This window comes from Ambystoma mexicanum, chromosome 3q (genome assembly GCF_040938575.1).
Source record: "Ambystoma mexicanum isolate Mex_15411 chromosome 3q, UKY_AmexF1_1, whole genome shotgun sequence".
NCBI classification, from domain to species: Eukaryota; Metazoa; Chordata; class Amphibia; order Caudata; family Ambystomatidae; genus Ambystoma; species Ambystoma mexicanum.
The window spans coordinates 447,430,793-447,444,797 of record NC_090926.1 but is presented as its reverse complement, the minus strand read 5'-3'; positions in this window follow the sequence as shown (position 1 = coordinate 447,444,797).

Sequence of the window (14,005 nt, the reverse complement as noted above, 5' to 3'; positions counted from 1 at the left end):
CAACTAACCAAGGATTCACAACCTTTCGGAGATAAGTCTGCTGTTCCATCCACGTTACCAATATTGGACACGTGGGTTTTTAATTTGCTTGTTTTTCCAAACTGTTTGGATCCCTTCTAGTGTATTAGAGGTGTGGGGCTGATTGATGTTTTAGAAACTGATATTCACCCCTGGACCACCGGCACCGCTGAAGTTGATTTGTCACATTGGTGGCAGGCGGTCAGATCTAGCTGGAGCCTTGCACACAGCTTAGTCACCCAATCATAAAAGTACTGTTGCAGGCAATTTTTATACACTGCCAGGTATTTGTAATTGTCATGGATCTTGACGTAGAGACTATGAAAGGCATGAGCAAGGATATCCTGCGCGTGCTATGTCAAGAGAGCGGACATCCCCACAGCACCAGGTATAATAAACCTGAGTTACTAATGAGCCTCCAAGCTTGGGTAGAAGCGAGGGTGGCTGGGGAGGAGACCCCAGGGGACGGGCTAGGTCCTGTGTACCCGAATGAAGAAAACCTTCCAGGAGGGGTAGTGGAAGATGACGAGGAAGACAGCATGAGTAGTGTTTCTCGCCAACCATTCCTACGGGGGCAATAGTAGTTTCTCAACACTACAGAGTGTCTGGGAGGTCAGTGACTAGTGCAGCATCCCGCAGGACCCAGGCCTCGGCACAGCCTCTAAGTGGCCCAGTAGTAATTGTTCTGGCTGCTGCTTCCCTCTCCCCCACCCCTGCTTCCCTCTGAGTTCTACAGGGCACCAGCCTACAGCACCCAGTTCACCCCCCCCTCGAACTTAGCATGTGGACCCTCTCCCTCTAACCCCATGCAATCCCAGGCACCTGCCCTCCTGGCCTTCCCTTAGCACTCACTTAGCCAGCCCCTGTGTCCTCCCCCTCCTCTCCCCTTTCACAGAACTGTCTCCTTACCCTGCACTTCCCCTCCCACCCTAGCACTTCACATTTGCGCAGACAAGAACCCCTGTCCCTCGCACTTCTTTTTATTGCACTTACACAATCCAAATGTCACAAGGAATAGTAGGACTGTTATTATTATCTCCCCCTCCCTTTTTTGTATTGTGGCACTTTCAAACACCATTTGTTATATAGGCACCTTACAAATATCCAATAAAAAAATGTTAAAAATAATTTTGCGTGTAGAAAGCTCATGTTGGAGGAGAGGAGACTAGCACTGGATAAAACAAACAGTGGGAAAAGGTCACAATAGAGTGGGACAGGGCCGCCATAGAGTGGGAAAGGAAAACCATAGAGCTGCGCAGGCTGGCACTCGTAGAGAGGAAGGAGGCCAACAGATCCACCTCTAGCGACGGCAGCAGTAGTGGCCAAAACCAAGGTGCCCCGGATAGCCAAATCCCCAAAGATTTAGTGCAGGTTTATGAAGTGAGGAACAATATTTTTGATTGGTTTGAAGCGCTTTAGCTGGCTTTTCAGCTGCAGGAGGTGGAGAAGGTACAGTTGGGTGAAGCACTGATGAGTCGCTTACCAACCCAGGGGACTGACTGGTGCAATTCTTCAGTTAAATCCTGAGGAATGACCAATTTATGAGAGCATGCAGGTGGCCCCTCTCGGGAAGTTCTGTAAGACCCTGGAACAGTGTGTCAAGAGCGTGAGAGACCTCGGAAATAAAAGTGAGCAGACATTTGAAGCGTTCAAACACTTGTTGTCTGATAACAAAGTTAACACATTTAAAGGGATGTACAATTTGATTGCGAGTGAGCATGTCTTGAAAAATTGTGAGGTTGACCTAGACCAGCATCTTGTGAACAAGACTGTTACATACCCTAGGGAGCTTGCAAAGGCTGCTTAAAGGTTTGCCAATACTTGATTCTCAAAAAAGGCTCAGGCGAGCACACCAAACCAGAAGAGAAATGTTCAGACAAGAATGGTAACGAGGATGGGAAGGACAAAGGTGCAACCCACTTCTCTTCGAAGTCAGATCCCCAAAGGCATGACGGGAAATCCTACAACTCTAGTTCAGCCATGCACTCCAAAAAGCAGAGGTCTAGAACCGTTAGCACTGGGACACCAACGCTCACAACCTAAAGAATTTTCATCTGTAAGCAGTTGGACCATAGAAAAGAGGAGCCTGCTTGTATGGGCTTACCCAAGCAAGCCATAGTGAATGGTGGACTCATGTAGGAGGCCATCATTAGTGTGGGCGTCTGAGAGGAGGACTTCCCACTAGGCTAACGTGTGGCTGAATGTGGATGGATTACACTGAGTGGGAACAGTACTGGTTGTACAGAAGAGATCCCAGTTCCCAACAATACTCAACTGTTCTTAGAACATGTGTATATCAATAGACACAAAACACCTACGGTCAGAGACACCGTAGCTAGCCTCACTGTCGTCACATGGCAGTGGGTGCAGCCAGGACAGCATATTACTTGGCATGATTGTACGGTCTGTGGGTTTGACAGACAGACTTAGTGCAACTGGGTGATATTAGGGTTCAGTTGGCCAGGTGAAATGACACAGCACCATGTAGCAGTTAAAGACTCAATTCCTGTCCCATGTCTGTTGGGTAATGATCTTCCTCAACCTGAGATAGTGATGTCAGCTACCATATTGAGGGCCAAAGAGGCCACCTGGTGGATGGCTCTCAGCAACTTAGTGCCTGGAGTACCTCCAGAGGGCGTGTTCGAGGGACTGGCGTGGCCGGTAGCCCCTGGTCCAGTTCCACAGACTGCTGAGATGCCTACTCCTATGGGAGAGGGGCCAGTAGCCAATGAGGACCCTACTTTGGTAGCAGGGGACTCAGTGACTTCAGAGTTGCCTGATGCAGTGCAGGAACCTGTGGTGGAGGGCCAGGTGAATTCAGATCTGCAGGGGTCTGCTCAAGCTGGATGAGTTTGCATCAGCTGGGAGCCCAGATAGGACTGACTTCTTCAAGGCCCAGAACGTGTCCAACTCTGGCAGGCCTGCAGTAGCAGGCAGAGGAGGGCGAGACCCCTGGACTGTTCAAAGTGTACTGGGAGGATGGACTCCTGTACAGTGAGCCAAAATACTTTGAGGGTGAGGGCACACAAAGGTTAGTCATTCCCCAATGCTGCAGAAAGTTAATTTTGGATTTGGCTCACCAAATAGTGGGTCACTTGGTAGTGACTCAGACATCAAACAGGATGTCTGCACACTTTTACTGGCCCCAGTTTGGCATAAAAGTCAAGGAATTTGTCTGCTCCTACCCGACTTGTCCGACTTCTTGCAAGTCAGGCGGTGCCACAAAAGCTACCTTAATTCTGCTACCTGTGGTTTGCCGGCCTTTCGAAATAATAGGTTTGGACATTGTGGGTCCTTTGGATCCCCAAACCCACTCAAGGAACAGATACATCTTGGTGGTGGTAGACCACGCCACTAGGTGCCCTGATGATGTCCCTCTGATGAGCATTGAAGCCCTTGTGGTTGTGAAAGCTCTGACTGGTATATTCTCCCATGTTGGTATCCCCAAGGAAGTTGTTTCTGACAGGGGAACAAACTTCATATCAGCGTATATGAAGGATATGTGGGAAGAGTGTGGAGTCACCTACTGGTTCTCTACATCCTTTCATCCACAAATGAACTGGCTTGTTGAGTGGTTCACCAAGACCCTAAAATGCATGATAGGTGGCTTGGAAGAGCACCTGAGGAGAACATGGGATGTTCTACTGCCATGCCTTCTGTTCGCCTACAACAAGGTGCCAGAAAACGGAGTAGAGTTTAGCCCCTGTGAGCTTTTGTTTGGACACCATATGCAAGGTCCCCTCAGTCTAGCGAGAGAGGGATGGGAGGGAAACCCCTCTTCGCACCTACGAGATGTGGTGCACTATGAACTTGGCCTTTATTCTCGAATGACAAACAACATGAAAGAACCGACAAAGAATGTAAAGGCCAGTCAGGAGCTGATGAAGCACTGGCATGACGAGAAGGCCACAGGCACAGTTAATTCTCCAGGCCAGTGGGTGTGGTTTATGGAACCTGTCAAACATAGTGCCTAACAGGACAAGTGGACGGGGCCTTAATGTGTGCTGGAAAAAGTCAGTGAGGTAAAGTATCTCATTGACGTGAATGGACATAAACACATGTGCAGGGTCTTTCACGTCAATCGGCTAAAATCCCAATATAGCCGGGATGACTTGCTCATGGCATTAGTGACAGATGGAGAGACTGAGGAGAAGACTAATCCCCTCCGAGACCTCATTTACATTGAAGCCAAAGATGGGTCAATTGAATCTGTCAACCTTACAACTGAGAAAAGAAACTGACAGACTTTTGCCGTTTATTAGGACATTTTTCCGGTCTGTTTTCGCTGACTCCCGGTAACACAGATTGGTGCACCCATGATGTGGACACTAGAGACAATAAGCAGGTGAAGAGCAGGATTCCCCAGATGTCCAATAATGTCAGGGACACCATCAGGGAGGAAGTTTCCAAGATGTTGTCCCTAGGAGTGATAGAGACATTCCACAGCCCCTGGGCTAGCCCAGTGGACCTGGTCCCTAAAAAGAACAGTGGTGGGAAGATTGAAATCCACTTTTGTGTGTACTACAGGGGGTCTGATTCTGTCATGAAGACATATGCTCACACTATTCCTAGGGCAGATGAGCTCATTGATAAGTTCTGCACTGCCAAGTTCATGAGTACCTTTGACCTCACGGCAGGGTACTGGCAGGCCGGCTTGACAGATCGAGCAAGAGCGAGGTCAGCATTCTCCACCCTAGAAGGACATTATCAGTTCACTGTGATGCCCTTCGGATTGAAGAATGCCCCTGCCACTTTTAAGAGGATGTTTAACCCGTTTTTGTCTGGACTGGGACATTTCAGTGTCACCTATTCAGAAGACATTTCTGTTTTCAGCCACACCTGGGAGGATCACTTATCCCACCCTAAACAAGTGCTTTAGGTGCGGCAGAATGCAGGTCTGTCCATAAAGGCTTACACAGTCTAGATGGCGTGAGGACGAGATTCAGTACACACCGCTGAAAGCAGAGGGCACGCATTCACATAAAATGAACAACAAAACCCTGGAGGATAGAATATGCAATGTTTGGACCTACTGACCTTCAGAAGGAGGAATAGCACCCCTTCACACAAGAATAAGGAGACAATGGGAGTCAGTACTGTGGGATGTTCTGACCCACTAGGCTCTGCCCTGCAACATCACTGTGTGCTGCTTTCATCAGAAACAAACGAATGGCCGCCTATAAGCTCTGTGCGCGCTAAAAACCTTGGAGAAGTGCGCAGGGAAACCGGAAAAATAGGCCGCCAATCTACCTTGCCTGTGTCAGTGGTAAAACAGGAGACCACACTGCCAAAACCGGTCATTGGGCTGCCCACAGAGTGAAATGAAACTACCTGCAAAGGCAGTGCTTCATTGCCAGGAAAACACAGAAGTGCTTTATAATCCGTTTTTCCTTGGCTGTTGAAATTGCAAATTCATGGTTCCCAAACATCAGACAAGATCCAACATCCTTGTTGGGTGTTAACCATCACTTTATTTAAAGAATCCACCTAGGCACAATGTCAGGAGAAGCACATTTCATCACAAAAATATCCACATTCAAAAAGGTGCTTGACAGTGAAAATATGTCAGAATATGGGCGCAGTACCACCGCCTGCCTGTGTCAAAGCTGTCAGTTACTTATACTGTTAGTTTAAACTGGTACATTAAGATCAAATTGTGAAAAAGAAGAGACTTGCCATCATAAGCAATATAGGTTGCTACTATTCAATCTCTATGTGTTAAAAAGACTGGAAAAAGAGATCTATGTGTATATTTGTTGAAAATGTAAAGTTTATTTAGAAAAGACAATTTTAAGCAAAGTGTTTTAAAGGGAACTGATGTCAGCCACAGTACTTCAAAGGCAAATTCCACAGTTTCCCCAAACAAAGGTGATTTCCCTTTTGCTCTCTGCCCAGGAACTCTCAGTTAGATGCTAATGAAAGGAGTAGGGGATTTTGCTCTGCTTCTCTGAGGAGAGACAATAGGCTTCCTGGACTGAAAGGGAATGCAAATTCAGGTGTCAACAGAAACAACTGGCAGCAGGAAGAGAGCCCTGGACTGCTCTGGGCCCAGCTGTCATGCCTGCGCCATGGGCGCATCCATTTGCGCTCAATATGGACTATTTGGTTATCATTTATTTACAACAGACTCTTAGATCAATCTATATTTACTTTGGGGACTTATTTTCACATTTGCGAGTCTTTGGTGCTTTATTATTTTTTCCAACAAACTACGTATACCACAATGCACCTGGCTACAAGCATCGATTCCTGGCTTTTCCTATTGGTCATCAAAGGAACTACACCCCCCAGAAGCCCTAGGGACTTGCCCTGCTTCCACCAGCCCAGGAACAGAAAGGGAGGTGGTCGATTGCCTGCAGGTGTGCTTAGCCAGGTGCAACCAATTAGCCTGCCTCTGTGCTGGGCTAGGCAGTATAAAGGCTGCTGCCTGCAGTGGCTCAGCCTCTTGCATTGAGAGTCCTTCCTCCACCTTTCGCGTCTTTCTACGGATCTTTGTATGCTGTTTACCATCTCTCCTGCTTGGATCCTGCCTTGCAGCTTGCTACACCCTGCTGCCTACAGCCCTAGCCTTCTGGGCTCCCTGGCTCAGTCCAGCTCCTCTGGGCTTCCTGCCTTGCAGCTTGCTACACCCTGCTGCCTACAGCCCTAGCCTTCTGGGCTCCCTACCTCAGTCCAGCTCCTCTGGGCTTCCTGCCTTGCAGCCTGTTACACTTCGCTGCATCCTGCCATTGCCTTCCAGGCTCCCTGCCTCACAGCCCTGCTCCTCTGGGCTCTCCACATTGCAGCTGATCACGCTCTGCTGCCTTCCAGCTTCCGCCCTTGCCCTGCCGGGCTCTCCACTTTGCAGCCGATCACGCTCTGCTGCCTTCCAGCCTCCGCCCTTGCCCTGCGGGCTCTCTACATTTCAGCTGATCACGCTCTGCTGCTTTCCAGCCTCAGCCCTTGTCCTCTGGGCTCCCTGCGCTGCAGCCTGCCTCACTCCGGCTGCCTTCAGCCCTTGTCCTCTGGGCTCCCTGCTCTGCAGCCTGCCTCACTCCGGCTGCCTTCAGCCTTTGTCCTCTGGGCTCCCTGCTCTGCAGCCTACCTCACTCCGGCTGCCTACAGCCCTTGTCCTCTGGCCTTCCTACTTTGCAGCTTATCACGCTCCGCTGCCTACTACCTATCTTTTTCCGCTGGGTTCTCGACCTAGCAGCCCGCTACAGTCCTCTGCTACCTTCTACGGTCAGCGGCCCTGCCCCTCAGGGCCCACTCCTTGCTGCCCGGCCCTTCTGGGTTCCTTGCCGTGCAGCCTGCTTTACTCTGCTGCCCTAAGCCCTTTTCATCTGGGCTCTCTAACTTACAGCCCTGCTCGTGTGGGCTTGCTCATTGCTTTCCTGCTCCTCTGAGCTCTCAACCTTGTTCCTTACTGTCTTCTGCTATCCTATCCTACTACACGACTTTCCCTTCATTTCCTTCTGCTTGTTTGCTATCACCTCCTTTCCTGGATTTGTCTGTAGTATCTTCTCTTGTACTGTTTGTAGACCCTTTTGTACAGAGCTTGTCTGTTGGTTCCCATCAGTCAACCTCTGCCCCTTCCCTTGTTTCGATTCTACATTACAGACACCCATAGCTGCTGTTCCAAGCCATGAGCAAACAGCGTGGGCCTCTTTTATAGCAAACTGTGTAGAAGGCTAGAGTATTTCCTAAGGTTCGTGGAATACTCTTTTCCTAGATCTGCATACACCCCAAGAGGGAATTCATTCTGTACCTTTTTCCCTTGCTACTCTGGCCTACTCTTTGTTCTCTTTCCTCTCTGCTGTGTGTGCACTTATCTGTCCACTTTATTTTGGCACAACCACCCAAACCCTTTCTGGGTGTCTTGTGCTTCTCTTAATAGAGTGCCATCCCTGACAGAATGCAAGAGCCAAAAATTTCTTGTTCCATAGGCCGGAAAGGCACACACAGACCAAAGATGCTTTCCTTTCGAGTTAAGAAACCTTTGCATAAACCTATGGTTTCCCTAAAGACAGCAAACAAGAACCTTAGTCTAAAGGACAGTCTCGCCTTATTAAACAAAGATTTACAAGCACGGTACTATACTCACTGGCTAGCTGACCCTTCTTCCATGTACAATTATCATGACATTTGCGACTATGATCCGCAGTCCTTATCTGTTGCAGAGCTACAGCAAGATAATGAATTCTTACAGATCTTGTTAGACCAAACAGTGAAAAACTCTCCTGCGTCTTCTGACAAGCCTTCTAACACCGCAACAGCTAAGGATATATCACTCATTGTGGGAGACTCTAAACCAGAATACGCTGTTGCCAGAGTGATATGCGCAAGATCAGCTTGGCAAGCCCCCCAGAATGCTGGAAAACCTTATTTGACAGGACAAGGCAGTCATTATCCTGAGGTTTGTGCATCTGGTCCTGGGTACAAAAGACCTATACTAACCATCGGTTGTCTAAATGCTTCCACAGTATCTACTAACCACAATAACCCCAAGGTCAGTCTTCCCATTGCTGCAACCGAATTTTCTACCACACCAGCTTCTGAAGCTTTAGATCAAACAAATGATACTTACCTGCTACAAGAACAACTCCTACGCCTTAAAAGAAAGACCGAAGACCTCTATGATGACTTTGTTTATTTGCATTATCAGAAACTTATGAAGGGACACAAGTTACCAGACCATCTGACACTATGTTCAACACCTGACATCTTATCTTTAGAGATCGACATGATAAGGCCTGGAATTGCCACGCAGAAAAGGATACAGACTTATAACAAGCAGATGGAAGACCTAAATGCAGCATATGTATCCCTTCTAAAGACTGACACAGCTCTTTCACCTTCCAGCCACAGTAACTCAGGTTGTTGTACTGACAGAAAAGAATTAACTCCTTTGGTGGGTAAAATCACTCACACAGCCATAACACCACAAAACAAGGGTGTTCTTCTGATTGGAAATCCCACTGAGTCAAAGGAAGGTTCCGCACTCACCCTTGCCTATTGTCCAGTACCCACACTTACAACCTCTTCTGAAATGACAACGGCAGCTGAAGAGACTGGCGCAATTCACACCGAGCATGCTGAGTTAGCAAGCGGGGCTTGCCAAAGTGTGGCTGTGCTATCAGACAACACTCTTGAGCAATCAACATCTTCAGTTTCTTCGAAACCCCCTGAATCGCCAGTGGTTGTGGTACCCGATCTACCAGTAGTTGCAACACCTGATCTGTCTGTAGCTGCTATAGCACTCGAACTTCCAACTGCAATTCAGGATCTTCCTGCTGCTGTGGTTCCTAAACTCCCTGCCACATTTGAGACTCCTGAAGTCCCTGCTACAGATCTTGAGGTTGCTATAGCTATTGTGATTCCTGAAGCTACTGCTAATTCTGATGCTCCCGATGCCCAGGTTTCTACTTCCTTCGCAGCTGTGCTCGCTGTAGCAGAATCCTCTGCTACACAACCTGATCCGGCAGCACCTTCACTTCTTGATCCTACATCCGCCATGTTAACTGTTGCTAAGTCAGCGAAGGGTTTCCCTGTTAAAACTACTGCTCCAGTTGTTCCTGCTGGTATATCTATAGCACTAAGACTGCAAGACTCTACTCTACCAGTCTCAGGTGCGTTCCAGCCCGCTGGCACTCTCATGGCACCCTCACACCCAGTTGCTACAGCATCGGTACCCTCTACAGCCATTCAAGATCTCACCGCTGCTGTAACCTCTGAACTCTCTACGGCTAACCCTAACATTGTCATTGCTACTCCGGATGTCTTGGAAAAACTTCCTAAAGCTACCGACTCTGCTGTACCTATGGCTCCACTTTCCAGCATCATACTGTTGCCCGTCAAAGCAAAATCTATCATGGAGCCTGCAGCAGTTTTTCGCAGTTCCTCTCTTCATGCACACACAGTTGGGGTCTGTGTTCCAAGGACTTCATCTTTTCTGATTTCTACATCAAAAGTTCAGAACATTGGTACTGTCTCCGTCATTCAAGACTCTCACCTTGCAACCCGTTTCTGGTGCCTCATGATGTGCCTTTTTGGATTAAGACTCTTGTACGGTGTGACAGACATTCTTCCTGTAGGTCGGTCTTCAGGGAGCCTGGAGAGGGGCCTGGAGAGGGGCATACTGTCATGCCTGCGCCATGGGCGCATCCATTTGCGCTCAATATGGACTATTTGGTTATCATTTATTTACAACAGACTCTTAGATCAATCTATATTTACTTTGGGGACTTATTTTCACATTTGCGAGACTTTGGTGCTTTATTATTTTTTCCAACAAACTACGTATACCACAATGCACCTGGCTACAAGCATCGATTCCTGGCTTTTCCTATTGGTCATCAAAGGAACTACACCCCCCAGAAGCCCTAGGGACTTGCCCTGCTTCCACCAGCCCAGGAACAGAAAGGGAGGTGGTCGATTGCCTGCAGGTGTGCTTAGCCAGGTGCAACCAATTAGCCTGCCTCTGTGCTGGGCTAGGCAGTATAAAGGCTGCTGCCTGCAGTGGCTCAGCCTCTTGCATTGAGAGTCCTTCCTCCACCTTTCGCGTCTTTCTACGGATCTTTGTATGCTGTTTACCATCTCTCCTGCTTGGATCCTGCCTTGCAGCTTGCTACACCCTGCTGCCTACAGCCCTAGCCTTCTGGGCTCCCTGCCTCAGTCCAGCTCCTCTGGGCTTCCTGCCTTGCAGCTTGCTACACCCTGCTGCCTACAGCCCTAGCCTTCTGGGCTCCCTACCTCAGTCCAGCTCCTCTGGGCTTCCTGCCTTGCAGCCTGTTACACTTCGCTGCATCCTGCCATTGCCTTCCAGGCTCCCTGCCTCACAGCCCTGCTCCTCTGGGCTCTCCACATTGCAGCTGATCACGCTCTGCTGCCTTCCAGCTTCCGCCCTTGCCCTGCCGGGCTCTCCACATTGCAGCCGATCATGCTCTGCTGCCTTCCAGCCTCCGCCCTTGCCCTGCGGGCTCTCTACATTTCAGCTGATCACGCTCTGCTGCTTTCCAGCCTCAGCCCTTGTCCTCTGGGCTCCCTGCGCTGCAGCCTGCCTCACTCCGGCTGCCTTCAGCCCTTGTCCTCTGGGCTCCCTGCTCTGCAGCCTGCCTCACTCCGGCTGCCTTCAGCCTTTGTCCTCTGGGCTCCCTGCTCTGCAGCCTACCTCACTCCGGCTGCCTACAGCCCTTGTCCTCTGGCCTTCCTACTTTGCAGCTTATCACGCTCCGCTGCCTACTACCTATCTTTTTCCGCTGGGTTCTCGACCTAGCAGCCCGCTACAGTCCTCTGCTACCTTCTACGGTCAGCGGCCCTGCCCCTCAGGGCCCACTCCTTGCTGCCCGGCCCTTCTGGGTTCCTTGCCGTGCAGCCTGCTTTACTCTGCTGCCCTAAGCCCTTTTCATCTGGGCTCTCTAACTTACAGCCCTGCTCGTGTGGGCTTGCTCATTGCTTTCCTGCTCCTCTGAGCTCTCAACCTTGTTCCTTACTGTCTTCTGCTATCCTATCCTGCTACACGACTTTCCCTTCATTTCCTTCTGCTTGTTTGCTATCACCTCCTTTCCTGGATTTGTCTGTAGTATCTTCTCTTGTACTGTTTGTAGACCCTTTTGTACAGAGCTTGTCTGTTGGTTCCCATCAGTCAACCTCTGCCCCTTCCCTTGTTTCGATTCTACATTACAGACACCCATAGCTGCTGTTTCCAAGCCATGAGCAAACAGCGTGGGCCTCTTTTATAGCAAACTGTGTAGAAGGCTAGAGTATTTCCTAAGGTTCGTGGAATACTCTTTTCCTAGATCTGCATACACCCCAAGAGGGAATTCATTCTGTACCTTTTTCCCTTGCTACTCTGGCCTACTCTTTGTTCTCTTTCCTCTCTGCTGTGTGTGCACTTATCTGTCCACTTTATTTTGGCACAACCACCCAAACCCTTTCTGGGTGTCTTGTGCTACTCTTAATAGAGTGCCATCCCTGACACCAGCAAAACCATGGAGGTGGGACCAGACGGATTTGTGCATCTTAAACCCAAGAAAATATCTTTTTGAAAAAGACTCATAGAGAACTGTGAAAAATTTGTAAACATCTGTAAATTATGGGTTGTTAACATGAAAATTCTACTCACAGTTTGAAACTACTCTGAACTCTGTGCGATGTTCAGAGACAGGACTACCGAAATTGTAATTTTATAGCAATTGTGATAATGCTAGAAATATGAAATATCACAGGATTATGCCCAGATGTCATGCGCATATAGGTAGAAACATGTGGACAGATCTGACACTCGGTACCCAACCAAAAGCGAGAAAAATTGTCAAATTTGAACCGAAGCTCTCACTGAGCTGGAACTCGGACGGATACGTGCTCTACTAAATCTGTGATATATATATATGTATTGTTAGCAATTTGGTTGTATTGTAAATATGATTTATGTGAAAAATAGATTTACTGTACAGAGACAAAGGGGAGGTACTCCCTGGATTGTAAAACACTGCATCATCATGAAACCATGTGTTCCTTCTCAAATCAGCAGAGAGGACAGACACTAACCAATAGGATTCCTAGAGGGTGTGCTTAGTATAATTTAGCCTACCCACCCCTTAGGGAAATACATAAATAGGGACAGTTTAGGACCTAGAAACACACAGATTCATCCATCAACTAATTATTGACAGAGCGCTCTGCAGGAGAAACCCAGATGCAAGACTCCAGAACTTTGAAAGCATAGAGGCCCAATTCCAAAGCTGAACCCTTCTCAGCTTGGCCTTTAAAATCTTGAAACCTGATTTACCCCAGACTTCCAAGGGGAACAACACCAAATAGAACAGGCGGGCTGTGCTGTTTCTGCTTTCTTGCCAAGAACTCTTGCTAGAACCCAGAGATCCAAACCAGTAGAGCAGAGCTGTAACCTGATATCTGCAACCCAGAACCAACCCGTCAGATCCAGTCCAGAGGCAGTACAGTGTCCAGAGTGCCGTGCGGATTGCAGAACCGAGAGCCTGAATCCTGTCCGGTGAGGTAGCAGAATTCCAGTCCGAAAACAGATCTTTGACGGGCCCATTCCAAACCATAGTTGTGAGTATCTAGCATAGAATTGTCCATAACCGATATGTCTTATCCTTAAGTAATCCTATCCAACCATTCTATCATATCCAGAACTGCATTGTAGAAAATCTCTTTTGTTTTTCCTGAATCTTTCCCTCACCCATATAGTCCTTTGATAATTGTAGTGATAATATCATCTTTGCGCTAATATATTTGCTGAAGAAAGACAAGTGTCTCGGCGGGCAAAAGTCAGAACAGAGGCACCGCTGTTCTGGTGGCTGTATCGTTGGATATCTTGTATATTCATAGCCTCCCTAGTGTAAAAAAATTCCTGTTTGTAATCCAAAAGCGCACCTTTCATTTGAAAATCTTGACTCTTTCTGAGAAAAATCGACCTCTACTAAAACCTTCATAACTTCCATACCGTATATGCTAGAAACAAAATTTAAGTTGCAAATCGAAGCTAACATCCTCAGCTTTCGAACGTATCCCAGCCCGCATTCCTTATCTTTTTCCCACAATTGTATTTCTCATACGCGGAATAGTTTGCCGCGGATTTGCGTCTGGCTCAATTTCATCACGTGTGTAAAACAGCTATTCTTTGCATCTGACCTCAGAATTCAGTTTACAATCTGCTAGTTATTCTATCATCATTGCTAGTTTTTATCTGGAACTATACCAAGCAGCTCCCACTAGTTTCGCATACAATTAAGTGAATTAAATCAATTTGTCAGCGTATTTCCCATTCATTCCAAGCCACATTCAAAAGCATTTGACCTGTTTTGAAATCATTCCTGTTTCTCTCTGCTTGCTGGGGGGAATTGGGATTGAAAGGGTATTTGTTGAGTGTTTATTCCTGAAACCTGTTTTCTCTCCTTCCATCTCTTTATACTGCATATTGTGGGGAAGTGAGTAGTGTGCAGGGGCGAAAAGTGACATTGCATTTGATTGAACCCATATCAAG